The 16,428-nt window shown below is 37.3% G+C and overlaps 1 non-coding gene across 1 annotated transcript; it reads right to left on the bottom strand.

Moving 5' to 3' along the window:
• Positions 1 to 4,509: 4,509 nt before the first annotated feature.
• Positions 4,510 to 4,616, bottom strand: LOC139869676 (small nucleolar RNA R71). The gene has a single exon (XR_011766260.1). It is a non-coding gene; the product is annotated as a small nucleolar RNA R71 (small nucleolar RNA).
• Positions 4,617 to 16,428: the final 11,812 nt, after the last annotated feature.

Here is a 16,428-nt window from a genome sequence, read left to right as displayed (position 1 = left end):
ATTGGAATTGCCCGAAGAGCTTGCGGGGATCCATAACACGTTTCATGTTTCTCACCTCCGTAAGTGCCTTGCGGATGATTCTTCATGGATGCCTTTAGATGAAATTGAGCTAAACAATAAGTTGGAGTATGTTGAAGAGCCAATTGCAATACTTGATGAAAAGGTCAAGAGGTTGAGGCATAAGGAGGTTAGGACTTTTAAAGTTCAATGGCGGCGGAATAAGGGTTCCGAGTTCACTTGGGAACCTGAAGAGTTTGTGTTGGTTTATCTTCCCGCTTGTCATGCGGCATGGATTGCGAGGTCGCAATCCGAATAAGTGGGGAAGAGTTGTAAGACCCGATTATTTATAGTGTACATATGTGTATATAAGTGTAATGTACGGTATTTGAAACGGGGTTCTGTTGCGTGTATTTAAAATACAAAAGGAGCTGATCTGGCAGGGTTGCGCGCCGCGCGGCCTTGTGGCGCGCCGCGCCAACTGTCTGTGACAGATCCCTTTCTCTTTGTAAATTAGATATTTTGGGGGTATTTTGGTAAATTCACATCAAGGCCGAGTTTAATGCTTGGTTCAGTAGTTTGGGAGCTCATTTACTCCCTTGTTCACCAACCTTATCACCTCCCAATTTATTTTAGTGAGAGAGTGAGTTTTAGAGAGGGAAAGCTCACTTTGAAGAGGAAGGAGAGGGTTTCTTGCTAAAGCCCAAGTTCTAAAGTTGTTCATCTCGTCATTATCTTCGTTTTGGTAGTTGTGGTATGCTCTAATCTTAATTCCTTTGTTTAATTCGATTTAGGGCTAGGGTTTGAGTCAAAGGTGGACATAAAACCCACTTTTGGTTAATTTGGGTATTCTTGGGTAATTTGGGTCATATAGACTCAATATTGAGTTAACTAGGGTTTTGGAAGTGTTAATTGTTGTTATGAAACCCTAATTGGCTAATAATTTGCTAGAACACCTTAGGGAAGTGTAAATGGGTGTGATTTGGGTATAAATGACCCAAAATGGGTGTATTGACTTTTATTGAGTCAAACGGGTCAAAATGGACCAAGATTGGTTAACGTTAGTGTTTTGTGTTAAAATCTAGTGATTTAAAGTGTATGAAGGCCTTGAGTGCCAAGAGTTAGGGTTTTTGGTAAGAATGACCCAAATTAGGGTTAAGTGTCAAAATGGGTCAAGATGACCTAGGATGATGTGTGTTATGAGTTTAGGCCAAGTCGATTGATTGATTATGTGCTTGTGAAATAGGTACGTTACCTCGGAATTCAAGCTTGGTTTAGTAATCACCGACGGCATAAGGTGAGTGGAATATCTATATACGTATGTATATGATTTATGTACCGTGTTGATGGTGTCACATAGCCGTTTTGTGACCAAGGTTGTGGGACTTAGCCGTATTAGTCCATGTTTTGTACTAAGGCACATAGCCGTGTTTGTGCATTTAGTGGCGAGTAATAGCCGTGTTTTACTCCCACGTTGTTATTTGAGTTACCCGTACACATAGCCGTGTTGTTGTACGAAAGCGTGAGTAATAGCCGTGTTCTACTCACATTGAGCAAGTGATGCCATAGCCGTTTTTGGAACACTTGAGGGGTGATGCCATAGCCGTTTTTGGAACACCTCGGGGGGTTAGCATGCCATAGCCGTTTTTGGAAGCTAACGAATGTTATGAACATCGATGACTTGTTTCGCGAAGTCGTTCCCTAGCGAAGAGATTGGTTAACCATGATTTATTGTTGTTCATACTAGCATTTGATTATTGTTATGAGTATTTATGCTATGATTATTGCTAGTGATACGTTTGGTGATACTAGCTTGCTTATCGAGATTTGTTATGTGTTATTTGATATCGTGGATGCGTGTGGGTAAGTTGTATATGCATGTATATATATGTTTTACTCACTAAGCTTTGCTTACCCTCTCGTTGTTTACTATTTTTATAGGTTCCGGTGTGGACAAGGGTAAGGGCATCCGGTTGGATTAGAGATCCCGTCTTGTTTAGTGACGCTTTTGGGATGTGACGATTTTGGAGTTTGACCGAGACTTGGGTAGTTTAACCCCAAACACCATGCTCGTTGTATCGTTTGGCAAATAAACTTTTCGTGGTCGAAACTCTAATTTGTATTAAACATTGTATTTTTAACTTAGTGGCGTTTTGGGCACGTGTGGGCCCCACTTTGTAAAACTCGCTCAAACCTTAGTTATGTGCTAGTTTTACATATATGAATGTATGGTTAAAAGCGTTTTGGCTAAAAATGTCGGGAACTAGTCAAACATTTTCGTTAAATAGACTTCCGGGGACAGCGGGCTGTCCAGGTGATTTGGCGCGCCGCGCGGTCACCTGGCGCGCCGCGCAGATGATCTGCACCAGAAAATTTTTTTTTTTTTTTGTTTGCAATTTCGTCGTGTTTGGTCGGTTACGGTTTGGGTTGTTACAGTTTAGAGCTAAAAGCGGCGTTCCTGATCAAAAGCGCCGCTCCTCAATAAAGCCAAAAGCGCCACTCCTGACCAAAAGCGGCGCTCCTGTCGCTGTTTTAGCCCAGATTTTTAGCACTATAAAAGGAACGAGATTAGGTCATTTTTCATATGCATCTGAGGGAGCAGCTGCTTAAGGTCCGAATTTCACATACAAAACCCTAATTTCATCATCCATTGGTGTTTAAGGGTGGATTCAAGGAAGCTAGCTCAAGATTCATCATTGTTTAGCTTAGATCTTCATCTTCTTTACATTTTGGGTTGTAATCTTTACAAATTAGTTTTCATATTTTGCATTGATTACTTGTAATAACTTGAACATGATGATGATTTACATTTTTATGCTTATTATTAGTTTAATTTTAGCTATGATTGGCTAAATCTCTTGTGTTTGCTTATCTATGAATCTCCGATGCTAGTGTTTGCCCCAAATCAATTGATTATTGTTGTTTGAATGAATTACATGATCATGTGTTGTTGAGTTAGCTAAATATCCATTGCTATGAGGTTGTTTTAGGCTTGACTTTGATTAAATATGTTGTGTAGCTCTCTTAGTGATTTGAGAAGTGAATCAATATGTGCTTCAACACCTTAGGTGATCTAGACAACTAGCTTAGGAATTGCTAGTGATTGTGTTCTTGATCTAGGTTAGTTTTCAATTGGCCTCTAGTCAACATAGTAATGCCGATTATCTTAAGTGATTTCGATAGTTGGGGGTTTTAAGTGATTTCAACCCAAGCTCAATCTCAATGACCAAATCATGCTTAACTCGATCTTAGGATATAAAGCTTATGTGAATTCACAGAGTATCATTTGATTTGAGGTTTAGTAGTGATGCTAAATATTTAATAGTTCAACAACTAATGAGATAGCAAAATAGGCAAAACGGGGCAAGCCAAGCATAGAGAGGATTAGATAAGTGAGCACGTCTTAGTTAATTTGTTTTAAGTCTTAATACTTCACTGCTTATTTCTTGCCACTAGTTTAATTGATAAATTTAGGTTTGTTTAATTGTGCAAGTTTTAGTTGTTAGTTGATATCAATCTAAATCCCCCAATCAAACAAACCCTAGGACAATTGATAGTTTCAAATATCTGACTTACACCGTGTCCCTTGGGACGAACTTGATAAGAATACTTACATTAAAGTGCTATAATAACCGGGTTCTAAGTGCTTGTTAGTTGTTTGTGCTTGATTGTAGTGTTTGAATCAAATATAAATTTAGAGGGTAAAAGATGTATATCGCACGAACGCATCACACTTTCTTGGCGCCGCTGCCGGGGATGCGGTTAGCCTAGTTGGTATTTGGTTTAAACTTTTAATTGTTCGATCCTTTCGTAGAGGTTTACCCTTACGGAAGTTATTTTTGTATTTTATATTATTATTTTCGTTTGGAAAAACCGCTTGTCTTTGTATTGTGATTGAAGGATAGATACCTTTGGTGTATGAAAACAAGGTCTCACAAGGATCAAGAGTTCACACATCCATTCTCCGATCCGGAAAGACACGTGCACGGAGTTTATAATAGTAGAGAATAAAGGGTATTAAGAAAGAATTTTGAAGCTTTGCCATTTTGTTTAGAAAAGATGGATCCAGACGGTAATCCGATTCACGATGAAGAGGGCAATCCTAATGGTACTCCGGTTAATCAAGAATTATTGAATGATCCAAACGACGACCCAATGTGGAACGCTAGATTAGTTGTACCAACAATGATAGCACCGGCTATCACAAAACCACCAATTGAAGCGGATAATTGGAAGATCGAGGGTAACTTTTTTACGTTGATCAAGGATACATACTTTCATGGTTTGATAGATGAGAACCCGTTCGAACATATTCAACACTTTAATGATCTTTGTGATATTTACAAAACCAAAAATGTCACCGATGATGCTTTTAAGCTAAGGGAATTCCCCTTCACACTTCAAGGAGATGCAAAAGCTTGGATGCGAAGTTTACCATCCGATTCCGTAAGGTCTTTTCAAGAATTAACAAACGAGTTTATGAATCATTTCTTTCCACCATCAAAAGTAGAGCGACTTAGAATGGAGATTAATGGGTTCACACAATGGGGTGATGAGAGTTTATATGATGCATGGGTTCGATTCAAGAAGCTACTAAGAGCTTGCCCACCGCATGGTTTGACGAAGAAGGAGTATATTAACACATTCTATCGGGGTTGTAATACTTTTACGAAGCAATATCTTGATTCTTCATCCGGTGGAGTATTTATGTACAAATCACCAAATGCGGCCGAAATTATGTTAGAAGACATCTCGGTCAACACGTATGAATGGGCACCTTCACCGCGAGATTTGACAAGGAAAAGTGTAGCACAAGTCGAGAGTGATAATGGGCAAGTGACGCTTGCAAGCTTGAACAATCAATTTCAAACATTTGGGAAGGAATTGAAGAAGATTCAACAAACGGTAGTTGCAATGCAAGTAGGTTGTCAACGATGCGAGGGTCCACATCTCACGAAGAATTGTCCTCAAATTACTCAATGCAATCATGTTGATTTTGATGATATTCCCATGAATTCGGATGCTCATCTGAACTACGTGAGTAATCAAAACTACCAACGGGGAGGAACATATAACCAAAGCTACTACAATCCTAATCAAAAACAAGTATCATTCAACAACCAAACTAATACACCACTCGGATTCGCAAACTAAAACCGAAATCAAGGTTACAACAACTATAACCAAAACCGAAACAACAATTTTCAATACCAAAACCAACAACCTTACAATAACCAACCTTACAACAATCAAGCCAATTCGAATTATCAAAACGACCAAGGTTATAGTCAATCACAAAATAACCAAGGTTACAATCAACAACCTCAACAAAACAATCAACAATCCCACCCTTCGAAGAGCTTAGAAGAAATCATGCAAAACAACATCAAGATGGTAGAATCAACCGAAGCTTTTCTAATGAAAGAGAATGAGCTCTTGAAGCAACAAATCCGAAACCAACAAGCCTCATTCCAAAACATTGAGAGCACCGTTGGAAGAATTTCAAATCAAGTTGCCGAAAGACCACAAGGAACTTTACCTTCAAACACTCAAGTTAACCCGAATAATTACAACAACAACCGAAACAACCAACAAAACCACCAAAATAACACAAGAGTTATTCCTATCGAGAGCAACACTACCAATCCAACCCAAAATCAAGCGAGTTCATCAAATCCTACCAATACTTATGCTCAAGTGAACTCGATTGATTCAACCGAAGAGGATCAATCCGAATATCCTCAAGCTTTCAAGTTCGACATTGAAGGAGACAAGTTTGATTTTGATGAAGCGTTAGAAATTGATACTATCGATTATGAAGTATTCAAGTTTTTGGAAGATTTGGACGAAGCAACATTCATTCCCTACCAAGTTAAAAGTGTAATGTCTGTAAGTAACTAGAGGGGGTGAATAGTTACTTAGTGGTTTCTTAAAACTTTTTCGAAATCTTTAACAATTAAAACATAAGTTTTAATCGTGGAAGCATTTGTGTTTGTTAATGTAAGTATGTAAAGAGTGTAAGTGCACAAACATAAGGATTTATAGTGGTTCGGGTGGATGTTAACTAATCCACCTTAATCCACTCTCCAATTCTACGAATTGAGAGTTTTCTTCACTATGATACCCCAAACCCGGTGGAGTGTCCGGATACAACACTAGCTCCTCGATAAGCCGCTACTTATGAACCCTTACGTCCCTTTGAAGAATTCACAAACACCAAATGCTCTTACCACAAGATCCTAATGCTCTAGCCTAGTGAAATCACAACTACCTTCTAGATCCCTTTAAGAAGATAGCTCATAAGTAAACTTATAGCTAAGCTTACAATCACTCATAGTTCTTCAATAGGTCACACCAACTTAATTCCCAATGGAATTGATCAACTTCCTAGATCCCTTTAAGGAAGTTGAATCATTAAGCAAGATGGTGTTTCTTATCATAAGATGTATCTAACTTCTTTGACCCCCTAAGGAAGTGTCTTACAAAGTAAACTTAAAGATACAAATGATAAGTACAAAGTTTACATTTCAATTCTACTTAGTGTAAGTAGAATCTCTCTTTCTCTCTTATAATCTCTCCATTGATATGTGCTTGAGGCTTGGGAGATCAGTAGATATCACTTTGAAAGAATATTGGAAAGAGGTGGTCTTCTAGTTTGGCAAAGTGATGTATTTATATTCCAAGAAAATATTGACAGACAAAACTACGGTCGAACCACGGTCGACCTTGCAGGCAGCCATACAACTTCTGTCAGCATTTCAACATATCTGTTGGAGCTCCTTTTTCTTTGAATTTTTGACTTCTTTACCTAATATAGAGCCTTCAAAATATGCTTAATACACCTAGAAGTTAACTCCATTACCCCTTTGATCTTGGACATATGCATGGAGGTTGACATGTGCTAGCTAAAGAGGAAAGTCAAATGCCCTTGACCATTGTCATTGATTTCCTAAAAAGGTAAATGCTGAAATCTTGTCCCTTGTGTTAGGACCCCGAAGTTGTATAGTGTTAATGTGAATTAAGATTAAATGAAGGTTCCTTAGAAGAGAGCTATATAAGGAACCTAAGTAGTCCTAATTAGATAGCCATTGTATTGTAACTGAGTTCTAGAAGCTGTGGAATGTAATTTTACCGATTCTCTCTCATACCGAGTCTTCTTCCTACATACCGAATCTCACTCTATCTTATCATTTCTCTCAATCTCATCATGATCTGACCTATCATTTGGTATCAGAGCTTCCAGGAAGTGATTCTACATCACTATATCGATCCAGAGATTGTAGAATATAGAATCTGAATACTCTCGGTAAAATGAATCAGATTCGGTATTATCAAATTTGATAATCTGACATTCAGATTCTTGTGATAAATTCAGCGAAGGTGTATTAGGTCTATTAGAAAGAGTTTCGATCATCATTACAGCTTATTAACTTCAATTATGGAGAATCAAGTTGATTTTTAGAGTTTGTGGCTAAAACTCTCGGTATTGCTTAATTCAAGCTTTATTCTGGATTTTTGTGAAGATTTAAAGATTCAGTTGTGTTCGTGAGGTGTTAAATCACATTTCCGTCGGTTCAATTTCTTTAATTCTTCAAGTTTTGAAGATTTGATCAACATTCGGTATCATAACCGTCATACCGAGTCTGCTTCATTACTGAAAATTCATCTTAAGTGTTGCAGATTGTGGTGTGTTTGTGATTCTATCACATTCGGTTTGATTATATGCAGCTAATTGGTGTGGTTTGAGAAAGGATTCTGTTATATTTCTAAGTTTTAGACTTAGACTCGGTACTGTCAACTACTACAGTTGACATTCGGTATCCTGAATCTTCGGTATCATTGATATTCTGTTTGTTACTAACTTGTTTTCTTGTGCAGCAAGGTTACCGAATCTAATTCAGGGGAATTGGATTGAGTTTACACATAATATTTTACAGAATTTGACTACCGAGTCATTTACCGAATCAGAATCTCGGTTTCACTTAATTCTTTGGTTTTAAGTATTCTGAGGCTTCAAGTTGTGTGGTTACCGAATCCATACCGAATTTGGGTGTGTTACTTGTGATTCTTATCAATTTCTGATACAGAATCTGGTTTATCGAATTGTTACCGAATCTGCTACAGTACCGAACCACTTACCGAATCTGCTACTGTACCGAATCTTTACCAAATCTGACATTCTTGTTAGATTTTATACTGAACCCTGATCATAGATTGTGTTTAATACCGAATCTTTACCGAATCTACCTCAATTTAAGATGTCTACTCAGGACACTCTTATCATTGGATCAGATTCCCGACCTTCAGTGTTGTTTGATGGCAAGTACACTCAGTGGCTTCATCGTATCACTCAGTATATAGACTATAAGGGTGAGAAAGCTAAACATATATGGGCTTCTCTGAGAGATGGTCCAGTTGTTGATTTTCATTCGGATACTGGTATGCCAATTCCAGTCTATGAACTTTCTGGTGATAAACGTGAAAGAGCTCAAGGTGACATAAAGGCTAAGAATATTGTCATGCAAGCTATCCCATATGAGCTATTTGAAAATGTTGATAGCAACACTACTGCAAAAGATATATGGGATGAGATCAAATGACAACAAGAAGGTTATGACATGTCAGACGTTACTAAATTGAATAAGGCTCTGGGATTGTATGAAGATTTCAAGCAGGAACCAGAAGAACTACACAAGGACACCTACCGTCATTTCAGTGGTGTTCTCAATGAGTTGAAAAGGTGTAAGATTGTAAAAGTACATGCTGAAGTCAACATGAAATTCCTCAAAAAGCTCAATGCTGATTGGCTTCCTTATGGAACCATTGTTCGATCTACCAAAGAGATTGACAAGTTGACTATTCATGAGCTTGTTGGAGTTCTTATGCATTACCAACCTGAGGTGTTTAAACTTCAAGAAGGAAGGAAAGAGTCTTCTCCGGGCGATCCTCTTGCCCTAATTGCCAAAAAGAAGAGCAAATCTTTTACGACTTCCAAAAGCTTGTCCAAGAAAGTGCTTGTTGAAGAATCAACTGATTCTGAAGAGTTGAATCTTTCTGATATTGATGATTCTCACCTTGAATTAGTCAAGATGGCAGCCATGTTCACAAACGCCTTGAGCAAATACAAGTTTAAAGGCAAATCAAGCAATCAACGCAAACACTCATCATCTTCCTCGTACTACAAGAAAGCTGATCAATCCAAACAACAACGTGCTAATGATTCCAAGAAGGAAGATTCAATCTGTTTCAATTGTGGCAAAGCTGGTCATTACTCTCGTGAGTGCAAGATGCCTAAGAAGAAGGACGCAGCTTACTACAAGAAGAAAATGTTGATGGCTAAGATTGTGGAAACTGGGGGAGAGCTGAAATCGGTTGATGATACTTGGTTTAACTGGACTGATGATTCAGACTCAGAGGTGGAACATGCAAATGTTTGCAAGGTGACTAAGCTCATCAAAGCTAAGGAAGCATTGGAGAATTCTGACTCAACATCTGACGATGATGAGGTACAATCAACTGAAATCTCACCTGATTTTATAAAAATGCAAAATGACTTGATGAAGAATCTGGTCTCAATGTCAAAAGAAGTCAAAGGCTTAAAATCTGAAAACAAGATTTTAAAAGATAAAATTAAACTAAATGAGACCAGACCTTCCTCATCCAAATTGCAAATGGATGTGCAACGATTGACTCTCCAACTCAGCTCTACGGAAACTAAGTTGGAAGATCTTAAGAAGACAATTCATCCTATTAAAGTCGAACGAACTGATTATCGTTTAAAATCTGAACGACTTGCAGAAAAAGTTTAATTCTTAGAAAAAGATCTTTCTGATTTAAAAAACCAACATGAACCCACACTTTCAAAGCTAAACAAGAAAATTATTCATTTGGAAAACGCCATAATTGAAAAAGACACTAAAATTTCTTCGTTGTTAAAAGAGTCTGTTCTAATGAAAGCTCAACTTGCTCGATATGAGGAAAAACTCTATCGTACAGAGCAATCTAAAGCTATCATTGATTTAGAACTTTCAAAACAAACAATTTTCATGAACAGACCAAAAACGATTCATGGTGAAAAGTGGGGGTTCGGTTTTGAAGATCCTAAGATCTTAGATGGAGCTTCCAAAAAGATTCCAGGATTATATCATTCTGATTACTTTCAAGCTGGTTTACCACCGCATTTTGTGCATTCTTCTGATGCTAATTTTGATGATATTATTGTTAATCGCAAATCTAAAAAATACCGTCAAATTAGCTTAATGTATGAGAAAATTAATGCAAAAATGGGTAAATCAAATCCTGATTTCTTGAAGGAACTTGTTGAAACTGAAAAGAATGTGCAATGTGCTAATTATGTGCCGACACGTAGATTGGTTTACATTCCTACACTCATGCTATAGAAATACATTTTAATGCTTGAGAATGAAGTGTTTAACAAACCTAGTTCTAGCATTGTTAACATAGATGAGGTGTTTGATGAATCAACTTTTGATGTGAAACCAATTCTACCTGCTTTACCTGCATGTTCTGATAATGTTTTCCATGAAGACCTAGCACATGAACTAACTGTTTTCTTTGAGACAGAATCTCTAGGTCAAAATTCTTTAGATGAAAAAATAGAACCTTATAATGAACCGATCATTGAACCTTTGATAGATTTTGAAAGTCAACTTGATCCTTTGCACGATTATTATTTGCATTTACCTGATGTACGTAATTTGAATCGTATAGTAGCTCAACTAGAAAAGGAGAATATTGACTTGCAACTTAAGTGCCAATCATTAGAACAAATGCTTGCTTTGTGTGATAAATTGCCTTCACTGCCTAAGAAAGAATGTACTTATGCTTTTAAGGAGGGTGAAGTGATAGTTTCTACTGAAGAATTATGTCTTGAGATTAAAAGCTTAAAACAAAAGATAATTCAACTGAAACAGGCTAACACACTTAAGCAATCGTCTAATGTTGCAACCAACGTGCTTGAATGTATTGGTGAGATTACTAAGAAGGGGAATGGAACAACGACATCTAAGGATGTAAAACCCATTACTATTCTTAAAAATCCTCTACGTTCTCAATTTGGCAATCGTGGTTCAAAAGTTGTTTCTACAACTCAATTTGTTGTCAAAAAGGTTCATTCTCCCGATGGTTCTGTGTCAACTGAAAAGATTCCTATGATTCCAATGACAAAAACTTCAAAAGCAAGTCTTTTAATGACATCAGTTAAGTCCACACAACACACAAGTCCTAAACCTAATTTAAGTGAGTATGATGCAAAAGAACGTAAAATCAAACTGGAAATTTTGCAAAATCAATCATATCATGTGTCAACTGAAAAGTTTGGACGTCTAACTAACAAAGGTGTTTTTCGTGTCACAGGTCATAATCCAAACTTGAATTACAAATCCGTATGGGTTCCTAAGTCCACGACTAAGAAAGTAGCAACCAAACCAATGCAATCTGCTAGTCGGCCTAGGAAATCATCTCATGTTTTTCAATTTTCGTCTGTGAACAAAAAATCTACTTGGAATAAGTTGTGTGTTAAGACTTCTGATAACGATGTAAAACTTGATATTGCGTATGATGCTTCATGTAATGTGGTTTTAAATGATGCTTTATTGTCTAAACTGCATGATGCTTTACGTGATTATCTTGTCGTTGATCCAAAGTTTATTGTTGGTACAAACCGTAGTGGACCCAAGAAACTTTGGGTACCTAAACTCTGGGAAATTCACATTTACAGGGTTTTGACGTCTGTGTTTGGTATATCGATTCCGGTTGTTCTCGACACATGACGGGCGATAAATCCTTGCTTGTCAACTTCATTGACAAATTTCTAGGAACGGTTACTTTTGGAAATGATGAAATTGCAGCGATAACGGGTTACGGAGATTATGTGCAAAATGGCATAACAATCAAACGGGTTTCATATGTTGAAGGTTTGGGGTGCAGTTTATTTAGTGTGAGTCAATTCTGCAATGGAGATCTTAAAGTTCTGTTTGAACGTCGACAATGCTCAGTGCAATCCACCGAAGGAAATGATCTTCTTGTTGGTAAACATTGTGCTTCACTATATACTATTGACCTCAATGATGCACCTTCTCATGCAACCATGTGTTTGGCTACTCGTTCTACCAAAGAAAATTCATGGTTATGGCATCATCGGATGTAACACCTGAATTACAAGGGTATCAATCAACTAGTCTCTAAAGACTTAGTTGATGGTATTCCAACCCTTCACTATGATAAGCATCATGTGTGTCCATCATGTGCGATGGGTAAGCTGAAACGGACTAATCATCCGCTTAAGCAAAACCCCAGTACTTCATCGTCTTTGCAATTATTGCATATGGACTTATGTGGACCCATGCGTATTTCTAGCCTCGGTAGCAAGAAACATGTGCTTGTCATTGTCGATGACTATACCCGGTTTACATGGATTTTTCTTTTGCGAACTAAGTCAGAAACCTCCGCCATTATCATTGAGTTCATTAAAAAGACTCAACGCTCTTTTAACAAACATGTTAAGAGCATTAGAACTGATAATGGGACGGAATTTAAGAATACCCCACTTGATAGTTATTTGAAAGATCAAGGCATTGAACATCAGTTCTCTGCTGCTCGGACCCCCCAACAGAATGGAGTAGTCGAATGACGTAATCGTACGTTGTGCGAAGCAGCTCGAACGATGGTTGCTTACTCCAAACTACCTCCAAAAATGTGGGGGGTGCCATTTCAACTGCATGCTATACCCAAAATCATTGTATTGTTAATAAACATTTTGATAAAACTCCATATGAGTTATTATATGGTAGACGCCCGAATGTCAAATATTTTCGTGTCTTTGGTTGTATATGCTATGTGCTTAACGATTTTGACAGCCTCGGAAAGTTTGATCCAAATGGCGATCAAGCCATATTTCTCGGTTATTCTTCGAACAAAGTTGCTTATTGGGTTTATCACAAACGGAAAAAATCGATTAAAGAAAGCATAAATGTCAAGTTCGATGAATTTTCGGGAATGGATTTTGAACAACTCAGTTCAAAACCCGATCCTAACCTGGCTACTTCTTCCGCGCAAAACTCAATTTTCTCGACGAAGGATGTTCCTACGGTTACATCAGAGGAACTGGATATCTTGTTTGATAGTCTTTATGCTCCTCAACGGAATTCAAATGTTCAAGCCGTACCGGTTACACCGTCACAGTCAACTACTGTAGAGACTCAACAAAGTCTTTTTGATGAAGATACAACACCAACTGATTCACCTGTTGCTTCTTCATCCTCCCTATCACCTCCTGTTACTGATAATCTTGAACCAATTCAAGATTCATCAGTTGATACAACTCCAGCTGTTTCTCCAGATACTCAATTGAATCCATTAGATAATGTTACATTAGATCAAGCGGATCAAGGCTCAACGTCAACAACGATTGATGTTTCAATGGATACCACTGATGTACAACCTCTTCCACACAACTGATGGACTAAAAGTCATCTAATAGATCTTATTATTGGTGATGCATCTGCTCCAGTCTCAACTCGAAGGGCTACTTGGAATATGTGTCTATACACTGCCTTTCTTAGTAAGATTGAACCAACAACAGTTGCTCAAGCTTTACTAGATCCGAACTGGGTAGTTGCAATGCAAGAAGAGATCAATCAATTTGAACGGTTGAAAGTATGGCGATTAGTTCCAAGACCAATGGGTCAACGACCAATAGGGGTTAAGTGGATTTTTAAGAACAAGAAGGATTCTGATGGAATTGTGGTTCGGAATAAGGTACGTCTTGTGGCCAAGGGATATCGACAACAAGAGGGTATTGATTATGACGAAACGTTTGCTCCGGTTGCTAGGATTGAGGCTATTCATCTTTTTCTTGCCTTTGCTTCTTTTATGAAGTTTAAGGTGTTTCAAATGGATGTCAAAACTGCTTTTCTGAACGGTCATCTTCAAGAGGAAGTCTATGTCGATCAACCAGAAGGCTTTGTCGATCTCATTCATCTAAATCACGTATACTACTTGGAAAAGGCTTTGTATGGTCTGAAGCAAGAACCGCGTGCATGGTACGAGACCTTAACAAAGTATTTGCTGGACAATGGCTTCTCTCGTGGAACGATTGATACAACGCTATTCATCCGTAAAAACCACGGTCATATTCTCTTGGTTCAAATTTACGTTGATGACATTATTTTTGGTTCCACGTCCCCGGCCTTATGCAAAGAATTTGGTGACCTTATGGCCAACAAATTCGAAATGAGCATGCTTGACCAGTTAAATTTCTTTTTGGGGTTACAAGTAAAACAATTACCAAACGGGATTTTTCTCAGTCAAACAAAGTATATAAATTATATGCTAAAACGTTTTAAAGTGACTGCTTTAAAACCAATGACAACCCCAATGAGGACTTTACTGGATGCTGATACTAATGGGGAACCCTTTGATATTACGCTTTATCGAAGCATGGTTGGTTCTTTAATGTATCTGACTGCAAGTCGACCTGACATTACACTTGATGTAACTATCTGTGCCCGCTTTCAGTTAAACCCTAAGAAATCTCATTCCAAAGCGGTTGTTAGGATTTTTCAGTACCTTAAAGGTACACCTAACCTTGGGATCTGGTATCCTCATGGATCCGATTTCAATCTCACTGCTTACACTGATGCGGATCATGGCGGTTGCCATGTTGATAGAAAAAGCACATCTGGATCAATTCAGATGTTGGGGAATAGGCTAGTTGGTTGGTCATCCAAAAAGCAAAACTGTGTGTCTTTATCAACAGCTGAGTCTGAGTACATTGCTGCAGCTCATTGTTGTTCATAAGTTTTGTGGATGCAAATTCAACTTTCAGACTATGGCTTTAAGTTTTCTAAGACCCCGATTTACTGTGATTCACAAAGTGCTATTGCAATAACAAGCAATCCGCTCCAGCATTCTAAGACTAAACACATAGATATTCGCTATCATTTCATTAAGGACCATGTAGAGAAAGGGGATGTAGAGTTATACTTTGTGCCTACCAAAGTGCAATTGGCTGACATGTTCACTAAGCCCTTAGATAAACTTAGGCTAAAGTTCTTGATCAAAGAGATTGGCATGGTAGAGTATAGTGCTTGATATTCCTTAGATCTGTTGGGACTTATTCTTGGGATCTTGTGTTTAGGGGGAGTAGATACTTTCTAGGGGGAGCAACTACTTAAATATGCTTTGGATATCATCTTTTAAGGGAGAGCCTTTAGACTTATGATAACTTCCTAGATATAATTGTTCAATGGTTACGAAAGGGGGAGGTAACTCATTAATATCATATTTTAAAGGGGAGTTAATTCATTTTCATGGAAATTTTATCAAAATGCTGATTTACATTCTTGTATATCACATTTTGAGGGGGAGACAAAGGGAGAATATGAGAAAATTACTAAAAAAAATATTGTTTTTCAAAAGTGAATTCATAAATTCTTTGTTTTATATCTGAAATAATTCACTAAGGCTTGTATACATCTCAGTATGTAACCCGTTTTAACAATTGGTATCACTGAAGATTTGTACTTTGTTCACAAATTCAAAGTTCTTTTAAGTACAAATCTTATTTTGAAAAACATAAAAATTGGAAAAGATAAAATCTAAAAAATATTTGATTTTTACTGAATAAATGCTATTTTAAGCATTATACCGAATCTGACATCCAACGGTACAGATTCGGTAAGTTCAAAGTTTTCAAAAATTGTCTCAGAATTGTTTACCAAGAAAAGATTGAAATGAATTTTAATAGGAAAAATCAATTTGTCAAGATTTTAAAGTTAAATTGATAAAGTTTTGAAAAGTGGACTGTATTCGGTAAGAGAGGCCCATTCGGTAAAGCCCATTCGGTATTTTATCTTCGGTATCTATAAAAGGAGGGTCAAAGTCGAACTAACTCTCTTACTGTGCTTAATTACCTACCGAGTCTAATTAAACATACCGAATCTGCCTAATCTACCGAATCCGTTCTTCTGTTTCTTCAAATCTTTGGTATAATTTCATTTTAATCATTGCTTTAGATACATACGTGTAGATATGAGATAATTAAATGTTTTTTCAACCAGAAAAGATCAAAATAACTGGATTGTGACTCTCAATTTTGAAATTTTGTTGATTATACCGAGTCTGAGTCATATTCTACTAATCTTTGATTAAACTCAATTGATTTGGTTAATTAACATGAATTCTTGTCTACTTTGAGTTATATTAATTGATCTATCATTTGACCAAGTTTGATTACATGTTTAATTGATTGTTTTATGGATTCTGTATCTACCGAATATGTTCTGCCTACTGTACCGAGTCTGTTCATACGATTAACATGTTGATCTGCTTCTAATTGAGTGGTTAATTGATTATGGTTCTGATTTTACATGATAGAATATGCATGTTTGAGTGACTTTATGTTAATTT

This window comes from Rutidosis leptorrhynchoides, chromosome 9 (genome assembly GCF_046630445.1).
Source record: "Rutidosis leptorrhynchoides isolate AG116_Rl617_1_P2 chromosome 9, CSIRO_AGI_Rlap_v1, whole genome shotgun sequence".
Taxonomy (NCBI): domain Eukaryota; kingdom Viridiplantae; phylum Streptophyta; class Magnoliopsida; order Asterales; family Asteraceae; genus Rutidosis; species Rutidosis leptorrhynchoides.
The sequence above is the reverse complement of the archived record's forward strand: the minus strand, read 5'-3'. Positions and strand labels throughout refer to the sequence as shown.